Source organism: Mesoplodon densirostris, chromosome 15 (assembly GCF_025265405.1).
Source record: "Mesoplodon densirostris isolate mMesDen1 chromosome 15, mMesDen1 primary haplotype, whole genome shotgun sequence".
Taxonomy (NCBI): domain Eukaryota; kingdom Metazoa; phylum Chordata; class Mammalia; order Artiodactyla; family Ziphiidae; genus Mesoplodon; species Mesoplodon densirostris.
The window spans coordinates 67,489,251-67,503,384 of NC_082675.1; positions in this window are offsets into that span (position 1 = coordinate 67,489,251).

A 14,134-nucleotide genomic window follows, 5' to 3' on the forward strand; every position below is an offset into this window, starting at 1 on the left:
CTAGACGACAGAGCCCAGGTTTAAACCTGGCACGGCTGGTCCAGACAGAGGGAAGGAGAGTGGATTCACTCTCCAGTGAGGTGGACTGTAGGAAAGCAGAAATGTAAAGGAGGCTTGGGGCACATGTATGTATAGTAGTGAGACGACCTCAGGGCCAGGAGATACGAGTTCTGGGTCCCTCGCCTGCCCACCTGTACCATGGGGAGTGTGCACCATGCCTTGTGTCCATTGCACGAGATGATGGGTCCAGAAGTGTGCCCTCTTATGAAGTCCTGTACGTACGTGTAGTGGGAAAGATTACTTCACAAGACAGAGCTAAGGTGGACACACACCTGGATGGATGGTTCTAGGGCCACAAGAGGTTTCCGCTGGGCAAGTCTCCACAGCAACAAGAGCCTCAGGCAGGACAGGACAAAGTTAACACTGAACACGCTGGACACGGTTGATGAAGCACTTTTATGGTGCTTAGAGCTGAGATGCAGCATGAACAAAACCAATCCACTCCTCCCCTAAAGGACCTGGCAGCCAGGTGAAGGGAGTTGGAAATTGATCCACCATGGCTGCTTCTAGGCTTCAAGCATCTCCAGTCTGACTCAGGGGAAGTCCCAAGCCAGCTCGTCACTTGGGGACTCTGGTGCCTTCCATCTGCCACTCCTGGGAAGCTGTGCACCCAAAATTGGATCAAGTGCCTGATGATGGAATTACTAGGAAGTGCAAGGAGGACTGAGGGTGTTGGGAGGGGGAGAAGTGACGGCAGCAGGCTGGGGGCGGGGGGAACTGCCGAGGAGAAAGCAGCCAGCAGCTGCTGCAAAGACCTGGAGGAGAGGAAAATGAGATCTGACCCGACTGAGCGGAGACAAAGGAACAGGCAGGACCAACCTCCTGTCCAGGGTCTACTGACCACCTGCTCCAGGAGGCAGGGGTGGCGGGAAGTCCCACAGGCCCGCAAAACGGACCAGATTTGCTTCTGGGCCGAGTTCACTGTGTCCCTTCCTTTCCCACCTCACCAAATGCTTCGACTCAGCTGAATTCTGAATTTGCCAGCCTCGTAGGTAGGGTCTGTAGGATACGACTCCAAAATAAGCCCAAACACAAAAAAGCACCCCCCATTCCTGGGATGGGGAAGGAAGTTCCACTATCAGAGACCCCTTTTCTCCTTTGGGGAGGAGGCTTTGGGATGCGTGTCACCTGTCAAAAGGCCAATAGAGTGCCCTCGGAAACCAACAGATTTCATGCCTTGTCAGTCGTTGGCACCTCACCGTTACTGAGTTTATCTTAAAGGAAGGGAGATACCCTGCATGGCTCTTGTCAGAAGGGCCCAGGGGAAGGAGAGAAGATGCCCCCAAGACTGGTGGAGAGAGAGAGAGGGCAAGGAGGAGAGCTTACCCTGAGATTAAAGGAGTGGGAGACGGAGGGAGGCAACAAGAGGTGATGGAAAAAGACACAGAGCAGAAGGGAGGGGGGAAGGGTGCCAGAGAGAGAGAGACTCCTGCCTGAATAATGACATCATGTTTTCCACTTGCCTCATCTGGCGCCCGTGACCCAGGGGCTTGTTTTCATATGAATGAGAATGTCTCTCAGTTTGTTTTTTGTGTACTTACCCTCAAGAGCTATTTGTTCTAATCAGTGTCTCTCACAGCACACTCCCCAGCAGCTCCCCTAATTCACAACCTGCCCGTCTGGAGGCCAAGGACAGACATCTATTTGGACATATGCGAAACACACCCACCAAGTGGGAAAACTAGAGGACACGAGAAAGACATGGAACGAGCCTTTCCTGCCCTTGGAATGAGACCCCTGCGAGAGGAGTCTGCACCGATCGCCTCTAACTCCCAGCTGGTGGGTCTCTGCTCTTCTCTGCACTATTCGGCCAGGAATGTTCACTCTGCATCCAAGAGCCTGACTTGCAGACCCGGCACCTGGAGCCAAACTTCCATCAGAATCAGGGACGAAATGAAATAAGCAGGAACCGGCTGAACTGAGGAGAAAGAGATGCTGAGTTGACAAAGCCTGAGCGCTCTCGCAGCCACGGTGTGAATTTGATCCTCGGGCCTCATTGTTCCAACTGACACGGACAATAAGAAAGGAGGACATCTGGGGGCCAAGACAATGGGCGATTCAGCAAGCGTCCATCTGAAACTTCACCTGTCCCTCAGCCCAGGTCAGGCCTCTCCCGCCTCTGTGCCTCTATTTCCTGAGGTGCAAAACCAGGGCAATTTAAAATCACTTCAATGATTCCCTCAATGAACAAATACGGAGTGAGGATCTACTATATCCCGGCGACTGGGGCCGAGACCTGGGAAAACAGATAAATACTACAGACCTTCAACTAAAAGCACATGTGGGGCTTCCCTGGTGGCGCAGTGGTTGAGAGTCCGCCTGCCGATGCAGGGGACACAGGTTCGTGCCCTGGTCCGGGAAGATCCCACATGCCGCAGAGCGGCTGGGCCCGTGAGCCATGGCCGCTGAACCTGCGCGTCCGGAGCCTGTGCTCTGCAACGGGAGAGACCACAACAGTGAGAGGCCCGTGTACCGAAAAAAAAAAAAAAAATCACATGTGCCTCCCTATTGAGAAGCCTCTGAACTTGCAGAGAGGGCTTCCACTATGAGCCCCACACAGCCCAGGAAGGAGGCAGGAAAGTTCTAGATAAGAACTCCGAGGGAGGGGGCTTCAGCGCTCTGTCCACGCCTTCATAACTGGTCCGTGGCTGGACTGGGCTATGGAATTGAGCCTCCAAGGTTGGAGGTCCAGATGGCCCAGAGGTTTGGAGGTAGACTATGATGGCGGTCTTGGGGGGAAAGTGGGTGCTATAGGCTGCACGTTTGTGTCCCTCAAAATTCATGTTGAAATGTTAACCCCCAAGGTGATGGTATTAGGAGATGGGGAATTGGGGAGGTGATTAGTTCATGAGAGTGGAGCCATGAACGGGTTCAGTTCTCTTATAAGAGAGGCTTGAGAAAGCTCCCGTGCCCCTCCTGCCATGTAAAGTTACAGTGAGAAGAGGCCACCTATGAGGAAGTGGGTTTTCACCAGACACCAAATCTGCTGGCACCTTGACCTTGGACTTCCATCTTGCTCATTGGAACCTGCGCCCTTGGAGAACTGAGCTTCCACATGTGAAATTCCACTACCCTAAGACGGCATCCCAGAGAGACCACATGTGTGAGCTCTGGATGGCAGCCCCTGCCTAGCCCATCCTTCAGAGAGACACCTGATACCTGAGCAAGGAAGCCTTCCAGTGACTCCAGAGTCTAACCATTCGAGTCTTCCCAGACCCTGCAGAGCAGAGGAAGCCCTGTCCTCTGTGCCTGTCTATATTGCTGGCCCACAGAATCTGTGATATAACATGGTCATTGTTTTACACCCCGAGGTATCGGCATAGTTGTTTTGCAGCAATGAATCAATCACAACAAAGGCCTGAGCTGAGGACACTGGGCCAGCCCCAGGTGCTGAGGACGACTCTCCAGTGCACAGCAGGAGAAAGTGGCTTGAGCTCCAGTCATCCCAGCACCAGGAGAGACCTGTGGGGAACTTAGATGCTCTGGTACCAGGAAAGGTGAGGCTACGGGGAGGGAAGGACAGCTCGTAGGACTCTCGGACTTCCTGGCAGTGGCGAAGTTAGCACTCCTTTGGCAGGTGAGTCTTCTGGTGGTGTTCTACATCCCGCTCCTCTGGCCTTTCCATGGATCTCGGAAGCACCCAACTCCCAGTATTAAATCCTTTTCCACAGACGAGAGCCAGAGTGGCTTCTGATACCTGCAACTGAATCGCGCTGGGGCAGAGTCCATGCACCCTGCTTAGACTACCAAGCAAACGTGATTCCTAACCATTTCAGAGACTGCATCCCAGCCTTTTCATTGACTCTCTGAGCTACCCAGAATCCTTCCAGTAAGTTCCCTTTGTTTTGCCAAAATTGCTTTCTGTTGTTTGCAACCAAAGAACCCCAACTAAAACAAAATTTAAGCTGCAAATTAAATGGATATGTTATATTTATCCCCACTTTTCAGATGAACAGTATAGGAAAGAATGATGATTTCCGTTGGATTGGAAGATGTAATTATGAATTTTTTTTAGTCTTTAGGAGTGGCTTTTTTTTTTTTTTTTTTTACAGAAAAGAACACTCAGGAGCTACTTTGGTATTTAAAGTTAATATTCAAATCACTCAAAGTCCTGGTTCGCCTTAAGTTTTTAAGTTCAATTTAGAAATAAGTTCTATTTATACATCTTTCAAATTTCCACAAAAATGTTTAAGGAGACTTTTATAATTTAATTAAATTCCTTTAACTATTTTTAACTATATGGATAAATCCAGCATACTCAATTTCCTTTTTAAATTAAGTCAGTGGCTGGCAAACCGAATGACTTTTCCAAGTACTTAAGTAATTCTTAGAAGTCTAATAAAGTTTATCAATATGATGGTTAAGTTCTTCTAAATGTTCTGATGTTGTTTATAGACTACACCTCTTTTGCGCTTTTCAGCTTAAAATCAGAATTAATTGTTTGGAACTCTAATAAGCCAACTTCTCCAAATCCTTCTGGATAACTCTTGTGTCTCACCTCACATCCTTTGCACTAGTCACTGCTGCGGCCCCTAGCTTTGCACAGACGAGGCCTGACAGCATCTCCCGTCCTCAGTCTCTCTTGCTTTTCACCCTTGTCTTGCTTCTCAGACCCAAGGCCAAGGACCCCTTGGGAACCACTCTGCAACCATACAAGCACAGACCCAGAAGTGTAAGGGATTTGATGTCATGTAGGGGAAATCCAGTGGGAGAAAGAAGCCAGTGCTTCTTTCCACGTTCTCCTCTACTGTTCCTTGGGCAGACAATTCTATGGCACATTCCACAAGGTTCCTCAGAGGTGCTTGAAGGATGGAGCCTCAGTGACCCACAGCAATGACCAACTCAATTATGCACCCAGTTTTATTGTTTTATTCCTATTCCCTGGGATTCCTTATCAAAACAAATTACCTGCCCAAACGCCATCATCATAACAGCTCTGCTTCCTGGGGGTGATGCAGGCTAAGACAAATACCAGTACACACATATGATTCCCAGATTTCACACAATAGTGATACCATGGGTTTGTTTTGCCTCATAATCTCTGTTCTCAATTCTAAGTCATCCCCAGGTTTAAAGACCCACTAGAACTGCCATAACAAAGTCCCACAAATTGGGTGCCTTAAAACAATTGAAATTTATTCTCTCATAGTTCTGGAGGCTGGAAGTCTGAAATCAAGGTGGCAGAGGGGCTCTCCTCCCTCTGAGACTCTGGGTAGAATCCTTCCTTACCTCTCCCAGGCTCTGGTGGCAGCTAGCAATCCTTAGAGTCCTTCAGCTCACAGCTTCATCGGTCAGGTCCACTCTCTGCCTTTACACGGCATTCTCACTGTGTTTCTTCACATCGTCTTCCCTCTGTGTGTGTCTGTGTCCAAATTTCCCCTTTTTATAAGGATACCACTCACTGGATTAGGGCCCACCCTAACGACCTTATCTTAACTTGGATAAACCTGCAAAGACCCTATTCCCAAATAAGGTCACATTCTGAGATACTGGAAATGAGGACTTCAATTTTTCTTTCTTGGAGGACGCAATTCAATTCATAACAACACTAAGGGAACAATTAAGTTATTCTCATCAATTTAGTGGATTTCCAAGCAAACTTTGAGGTTACCTTTCAGCTGACCAGTTCTCAAATTGACCAGAGAGTCTGGCAGGATGTGAGAACAGAAACTGTGGTTCTCCAGGATGAGGAGACACAGAAACATCATCCACAGTCACTAGGCCAGTGTGAATCCAAGTCCATGCCTTCTGAACGGAATTATGGAAACACAGATCATATCCTACAAATTCTTTCATTCAGCTTTGGCTGGAAAATGGAGGAGGAAGCAGAATCTCTAAGACTCAGCCATTGTTAAAGAAGATTCCTGAGAAAATGAGAGGTTGTTGATACAGGTGCCCTGCAAACATAAGTGCTGGGGTAGCCATTAAATCTTATTAGGTAGAAAAGGAAATAGTAGTGAATATTTACACACCTGTGAACAGACAACATAAGCTAATTCTATGCACATTCTGTATCTTGTCATCACGGTTGAAATCCTGTCTAGTTTGCTAAAAAGTACAAGGAGCTTTGCTGTAGTATTAAAAGTTTTATTCTTACAGTTCCAAGGATTTTGACTTATAATCTTAAGACTGATATGTTTGTTTTGTGTAACTACATTTGAGAGGATGTTTATTGCAGAAAATGGTGTTTGTTCACTTGGAGTTATAAGCTGCACTTGTCACAGGAAGTTCATTTTTCCCAACAATCTTGGTGACAAATTAATTCACTATGACAGCACTTGTCTGGCTTAAAGGAACTCAACTCATAGAAAAGGACTGAATCAGTTTTCTTAACATCAGGCACATAGCTAAAGGGACATTTTTACTTGCAATATGCATTTATTAGTCAAGTGGTTCTAACGGATTAACCTTAACCACCGTTTGACAGGGTGATCCTACTGATTAAATTGCTTGAATTCATTACACCTTACCTCATTAAATCTAAATGATTGTGTACCTAAGTCACTGGCAGCCACTTGATGGGATTTCACTATCTATTTACTTATTTCTCCTGTGAATTCTTTTCATGGTCGCCCTACAATCCATGAATCCATTTGAATCCATCAAAATGACATTTGATTGGATTCTGCAGATCTCTCTGACTTTATCTAGCTTAACAGTCATAACTTCCAAGGTCATACAAATGACAGGAGAGAGGTCAACTTCTCAAAGAACTATTATCAGATGGGCACCCGCTTTCACGGTTGCCATAAGGAATTTCCAGGTGAAGAGGCGGAAATGGGGGAGAAAGAGACCACCAGAAATTTCCAGGTGAAAAGGCAGAAATGGAGGAGAGAGAGACAACCAGAAAGTATCTAACATAGTTCAGCCCTTGGCTACCTGACTTCCATTTATGTCCTTCTTCTAGTAAGTGCACTTTCCAAAAGCTCAGGCCATATGCTGCATGCTCAGTCCCTCCCTGAGAGAGTACCTGAAGGCTGAGCTAGTTGCTTCATCCACCTCCAAAGAGAGGATCACTGAGATATGACCAATCCCCTAACAGGCCTTGATGGAGCAAGTCAGTGACCAAAGGCTAAAGAAGAAGCAATCTATCCCATCAAGCCCAAAATCCAGCTATGAAGAGAAAAGGATAACTGCAATATGAACTCCCACTTGGAAAAAGAAAGGTAAACCACACACCAGGGTCACTAGAATAGAAATAGCAAGGACTCCCTATCCTGGTGGCAGTCCAGTGTCTGCCCAGAGTTCTGCTCCCTGAAGGGGAAGCTTGTCTTCCACAGTCACTTCTCAGGTGGCCATTGGAAAGAATGTCCTTTCTGAGGATCCTACAGGTTTGGCAGCCCTTTCTTTGTGAGCAACTTAAGAATTGACCTAGTGATTGTCGGCCAGCTCTGGAATTTCTTTGGCAATAAAGCTTCCTTAAAATTTAATAGAATTCCAGTCTATTTCTAGTCAGTCCCACATGCTAGTAACTCAAAACCAGAGTTCTTGGCCAGTTTTAATGTTATGGTCTAGAATTGGGCCTGGACTTGGCTTTGGAGTTCTCTCCACCCCCTTGGTCCTCAGTTTAACGGAATCTCACTTTTGTAAGTCAAACCTGTGAGTTGGGGTGACCGGGCTAGGAAATCATGATTCTTCCCTCCAGGCTGCATCTCAGCTACACCTCCACAATATAAGAGATTTTACCCTTTGTCTGGTGGAGGGCTGTTAACAGGAATTGCTTACGTGAGGTCTGTGCATATAGTTAGTGTATTTAAGTCCCTATTTTAGAAAGAGAAATATAAAATCAGTTGCATGGGTCTCTTTAAAATAGGATAAGCTTTTCATTATTAAAAAAAAAAAAAAACTATGAAACGAATCATTTGGACCAGAAAGTACTGTGTTATTTATGTCATCAATCCCTTCTGGAAAAAGGAGTTAGAAGATAGAGAGAATATTTACAACCCAGGGAACTAAAAGCAAAAACAATTTGCTTGCTAATCAGATTGATACAAGTTCTCAAGAAAGACAGTTTAATTATGTTCAGTTCAAATGACACACATTTCTTTTGTTTTTTTCTGAAATCCAAAACAGAAAATAAGAACTCTTGCTGGCAAATTATTTCATTCCAGAATCATTGTTTACCCATCTGAAACATAAATCTAATATTTGTATCAATGTCGAGATTTGTAAAACACAATTTAGATAATTGTGGAGAATCAAAATATGGCTCATGCAAGGGATAGTTTTTTAGTTTTCTATTGCTGTGTGATCTTGGACAAGCAGTTTATCTACCTAAAAGCAATGAATCTCTCCTAACCTCAGTTTACTTATGTATAAAATGGGCTAATTAGACTCATACATGGTTTAGGATGTTTTCAACTGAGGGTAAATGAAGATCAAGTAAAAGTAACAACAATGAGAGATTTATTTTCTTACGAGAAAGGATTGGGGTTAATCTTACCCTTCAATATCTTGAAAGATGGGATTTTAAAAATTCTGTTTGCTTTGGGGAGTTTGGTCTTGTGCTCAGCCTTATTACAATTGCAAGATGGACACTTCCAAAGTGGCGGTATCATTTTGCATTCCCATCAGCAATAAATGAGAGTTCCTGTTGCTCCACATCCTTACCAGCATTTGGTGTTATCAGTGTGTTGGCTTTTAGCCATTCTAGTAAGTGTGTATTGGTATCTCATTGTTTTAATTTGCAATCCCCTAATGATGTATGACTTGATGGTTGAAACCTGGGATTTCTGAAACTATGATTATGGAGAGTGGAGCTATTGGTGACGACAAGGTCAACGGAATATCAGTGGAAGTGGGCAGATACGGTAGGGTAAGGGAAAAATACTAGACTAGAAGAGGCTTCAGACCTGAGAGATCAGGTCATAAATAGAATTGTTTACATGGACACAGACATTACAGAATCTTAGGCAAAGGTTTGGAGGGGAGCACATGGTGAATGAAAAGAGAGCATCAATGATAGTAACTAAGAAGAGTGACAAGGAATAGGAAAATAGAAGGGAAGCACCTTATTCTCAAATAGCCCGGGGGGCTTAAAAACAAAGAGGAATGAAATAGAAATGAGAATCTAGAAACCATACATCTACGATCAACTGATTTTCAACAAGGGCGCCAAACCTTTCAATGGGGAAAAAATAGTCTCTTCACCAAATGGTGCTGGGACAACTGGATAGCCACATGCAAAAGAATAAAGTTGACCCTTGGACCCTTACCTCATACCAAATTAAAAAATTAACTCAAAAGGGGTCAAAGTCCTGAATATAAGAAATAAAATTATTAAACTCTCAAAAGAAAACATAGGAGTTAATGTTTTTGTTACTTTTAATTTAGCAATGGTTTCTTAGATATGACACCAAAAGCACAAGCAACTAAATTAATTAATTAATTTAATGTCATCAAAATTAAAAACTTTTGTGCATCAAAGGACACTATCAAGAAAGTGAAGACAACCCACAGACTAGGAGAAACATTTGCAAAGCAAATATCTGATAAGGTTCTAGTATCTAGAATACATAAAGAACTTTTAAAATCCAACCACAAAAACACAAACAAAATCCAATTTTTTTTTAAGTGGGCAAAGGATTTAAATAGACAATTCTCTAAAGAAGATATACAAGTGGCCAACATACACATGAAAAGATGCTTAACATCATTAGTTATTAGAGAAATGTAAATGAAAACCACAATAACATATCACTTCATACCCACTAGGAAGGATATAATAACAATAACAACAATAATAACATGAAATAAAATGTTGGTGAAGATGTGGCAAAGTTGGAACTCTCATACATTGTTGGTGGGAATGTAAAATGTTGCAGCCACTGTGGAAACCAGTTGGGTGTTCCTCAAAAAGTTAAACATAGAATTACCATATGGCTCAGCAATTCCACCCCTAGGTATATACCCCAAAGAATTGAAAGCAGGGGCTCAGATACTTATACACCAATGTCCATAGCAGCATTATTCACACTAGCCCAAAGGTGAAAACAACGTAAATATTCATCAGCAGATGAATGATAAACCAAGTGTGGTATGTCCACACAGTGGAATATTATCCGGCCATGAAAAGGAATGAAATACTGATGCAGGCTTGTCAAGAGTTTAGCTAAGCTACTCCTGGGTATTGCTGCCTCCGCATCCATTTTGTTTGGCCAAGTTGCCTATAGGGACCTTAAACTGACACTATCCCCTCATGCAAGCACATGCCCTAGATGGCATCCAGAGTTACAAGCATATGTAAGTTCCTGATATGTCTCCCCAACAGCCCTTGTGATCAACAGCCTCCCCACTGCCCAGAACTTGTGTTCCTTAGGCGTCCCTTAGGAGAGACCCCCTGTGGAGCTTACCAAAACCCTACTCTTTTCCTATGAATTGATCAATCTGGCCCTAAGCCAGGCACCCCAAAACACTCCACCCATGTATATATCTGAAGGGAATTAAAACATTAATTCTAAAAGATACTTGAACCCCAATGTTCATAGCAGCATTATTTACAATACCCAAGATATGGAAGCACCTAAGTGTCCATCAACAGATGAATGAATAAAGAAGATGTGATGTGGTGTAGATAGATACAATAGACTATTACTCAGCCATAAAAAATAATGAAATACTGCCATTTGTAACAACATAGATGGATCTAGAGTGTATTATACTTAGTCAAATAAGTCAGACAGAGAAAGGTAAACACCATATATTATCACTAATATGTAGAATCTGAAAAATGAAACAGATGAATGAACACAACAAAACAGAAACAGACTCACAGATATAAAGAACAAACTAGTGGTTACCAGTGGGGAGAGAGGAGCAGGGAAGGGCAAGATAGTGGTAGGGTATTAACAGGTATGAACTACATTTATAAAATAAATAAGGATATCTTGTACAACACAAGGACTATGGCCAATATTTTATAATAACTTTAAATGCAGTATAATCTCTAAAAATATTGAATCACTGTGTTCTACACCTGAAACTAATATAATATTGTAAATCAACTATACCTCAATTAAAATAAAATTTAAAAAAAGAATTCAGGAAAGATGACATGGGATAATAAAACACTTCTATGGCAGAACAAAAACAAAACAAAACACTCCATCCATGGAGCCTAATAAAGGCATGTGCCCCGGGTCTTGCCTCTCTCTATCTGCCCCTGCCTTGACCCGCCCACATGGCCCCTTGAGGTATGCCATGTATTTCCTCCAGAACCTGTGGGTAATGAACATCTCTATTTCAATTTCTCTTGTGGTCTGTTGAACTAGGGGACTCACCAGCACCCTGTGCTCCACTTAACAAATGTTCATTTCACAAAGTCATAACAACACTAAACATGGGTGAACCTTAAAAACACTACACTAAGCAAAGGAAGCCAGATACAAAGGACCATATATTGTATCAATACAATTCCATTTACATATAAGAAATATCCAGAAAGTAGATTACTGGTTGCCAAGGATTGGGTTGGAGGGGGGAGTGGATGAGAAATAGGAGTGACTGTTTAAAGGGTATACCCTTTCATTCCTTTGCGGTAATGAAAAATTTCTGGAACTGTATAGTGGTGATGATTGCGTAACATTGTGACTATACTAAATGCCACTGAATTGTACACTTAAAGTGATTTAAATGGTGAGTTTTATGTTATATGAATATGACCACCAAAAAAAAAAAAAACACAAAAAAAAGCAAAACAAAACAAAAAACATATGGAAAAGGAGTTGGCATGGAGTGAGGGGGTGTTAGCCAGCCGCAGGAAACAGGGAGAGGTGCTTCCCTTGGGGCAACGCAGGCCAAGGGGAGCCGCAGGCCAGGGACATCTCAAAAGTCCAGACGTGCACCTGCAATTTCCACATAACTGCCTAAGGTGACCCTTAGGCAGTTGCCAACTAAGCACATAAAAGACTTCAACAAATTCCTATTGAAGGGCTGGAGAAAGAAATGAAAGAAACTCCCTGCCTTTGCAGTGAAGAATGATACTTCCCCCTCCCCACTTCACCTGCAGCAGAAGAACATATCCTTTCTCCCCTGAGAATTCCGAGTGTGCCCTGGAAATCCTCAGTCATCCTCCCCCCATCACCACCACCTGAAGAATGCCTCTTAGAAGGTGAAAGGCAGGGCGTTGTCGCCCTCCTCTGGTCACTGAGCAGCTCTGGTTTTCTCCCTCTGAGAAAACCATCCTGAAGGTGGTTACTACCTGCTGGCTGAGGCACCAGAGGTTCCCCCCTCACTCTGTGTGTGCATTCTGGGGTCTTGAGATGTTCAGGAAGCTTGAGGGAGTGGGGTTGTGAAGGCAGCACACCCTTTGCTGTCCCCTCACCCCTTCACACACACACACACACACACACACACACACACACACACTGGTGTCCTGCACCCTCCACCCTCCCATGCGGCAGGTTCCTGGGTCCCAGTCTGTCCTCCTCTCCCATCTGACCCTGCAGACACCCACATCCCTCTGCTCGCTGCTCAAAAGACAGGTTCACGCCCTCCTGCATGTTCACAGCTAATCCCTACTGAGAACCTGGAGACATTACAAAGATATAATGCCTCTCATTTGTAGTGCCAGACTTCTCCTTTGTGGGGTGATAAATGGGGGATGACCCCAGCTCCCATTCCTAGGGAGGGAACTCTCCTACACTCTCTCCTTCAATCTGCCCAGACACAGTGAGGGCCACTGGGACTGCTCACCAAGAAGACTTCTTCCTAGGCCAGTGACAAAGATCAGACTGGCAAACAGGTGTCCCCTTTGTCTCAGGTGGTCTCATTTCATCTCTGAAGACCTAAAGGGGGGGGGCTGCCCACAGCACAAGAACTTCTGCCCTGGACCTTTTATGTTGATAAAGAGCCACCCGCTCAGGGTAACAGGAGAGATCACGACTAGCTTGCCCGCCCAAAGATACAGCCTTTACTAGCTGACCACTTTACTTTGACATATCCATAAACCATCAGAAATATACTCAATCTCACAACTGATAAGAAAAACGCAACATGAAATTGCAGTGAGGTGCTATTTTTTACTACCAGATTGGCAGAGATCAAAAAGTCTGATAAGGAAATTCCCTGGTGGTCCAGTGGTTAGGACTCAGCACTTTTAATGTTATGGCCCAGATTCAATCCGTGGTCAGGGAACTAAGATCCTGCAAGCTGCACAGCCCGCCAAAAAAAAAAAAAAAAGTTTGATAATTTACCAAGTTGGCAAAGCCAGGCCGTTTCCTATTCGTTGCACAAGGGGGTGAAAATGAGTGCAGCCTCTACAAAGAACAACTTGGCAATAACTGTCAAAATTTTAAATGCACAGATGCTTTCACTCAACAATTCAACTTTCACATATCATCAAGTATATCTCCTTCTACATGGATGAAATGATAAGGATGTTTATTGCAATACAGCTCCTAATAACAAAAGGTGGGGAAATCCTCAATGTTCAGTAGGAGACGGGTTAAATAAATCGTAATACAACCACACAATGGAGCACTACGAGTTTCTTTTTTTACACTCACAACACATCTTAATTCAGACCAGCCATATTTAAAGTAGTCAGTAGCCACATGTGGCTGGTGGCTACCATACTGGACTGTGTACACTAGAAGCCCAGGACACAATGCAAACATCCCTGAGGAGGGTACTACTGCACAATCACTGTTCATGTGTCATAATCCAACAGCTGTCTCCTTGGAGGTCAGAGGGAACGGGGCCCTTATGAAATAGGATATGGAATTATTGATTATCGATTGTAGTAGAGAAAAGTCAAGGCCAGACTAAGAAGTGTAGGTTCACCTGGGGCTGTTGCCACCCGCCTCTGGGCAGGGGTCCCACACTAGAAGCTCTTCACCTGGATCCATGGTCTGAGATAGCAGGCCAAGGGGCTGCAACAGGGTAATTACACCCAGGGCTGAGGGCCCCTGGCGATGACTTTCAGAAGAGGAAGTGAGAAGGGGGGTCACGGGACCATACAGAGAAATGAGGAGGGCCTCACGCCTCCATCCCCATCCAGCTAGGCTGCCTCAGCTGACAACGTTGTTAGCCGTCATCCACTCAGAGCACCTCTCATCCCAGGAACATTCCATGG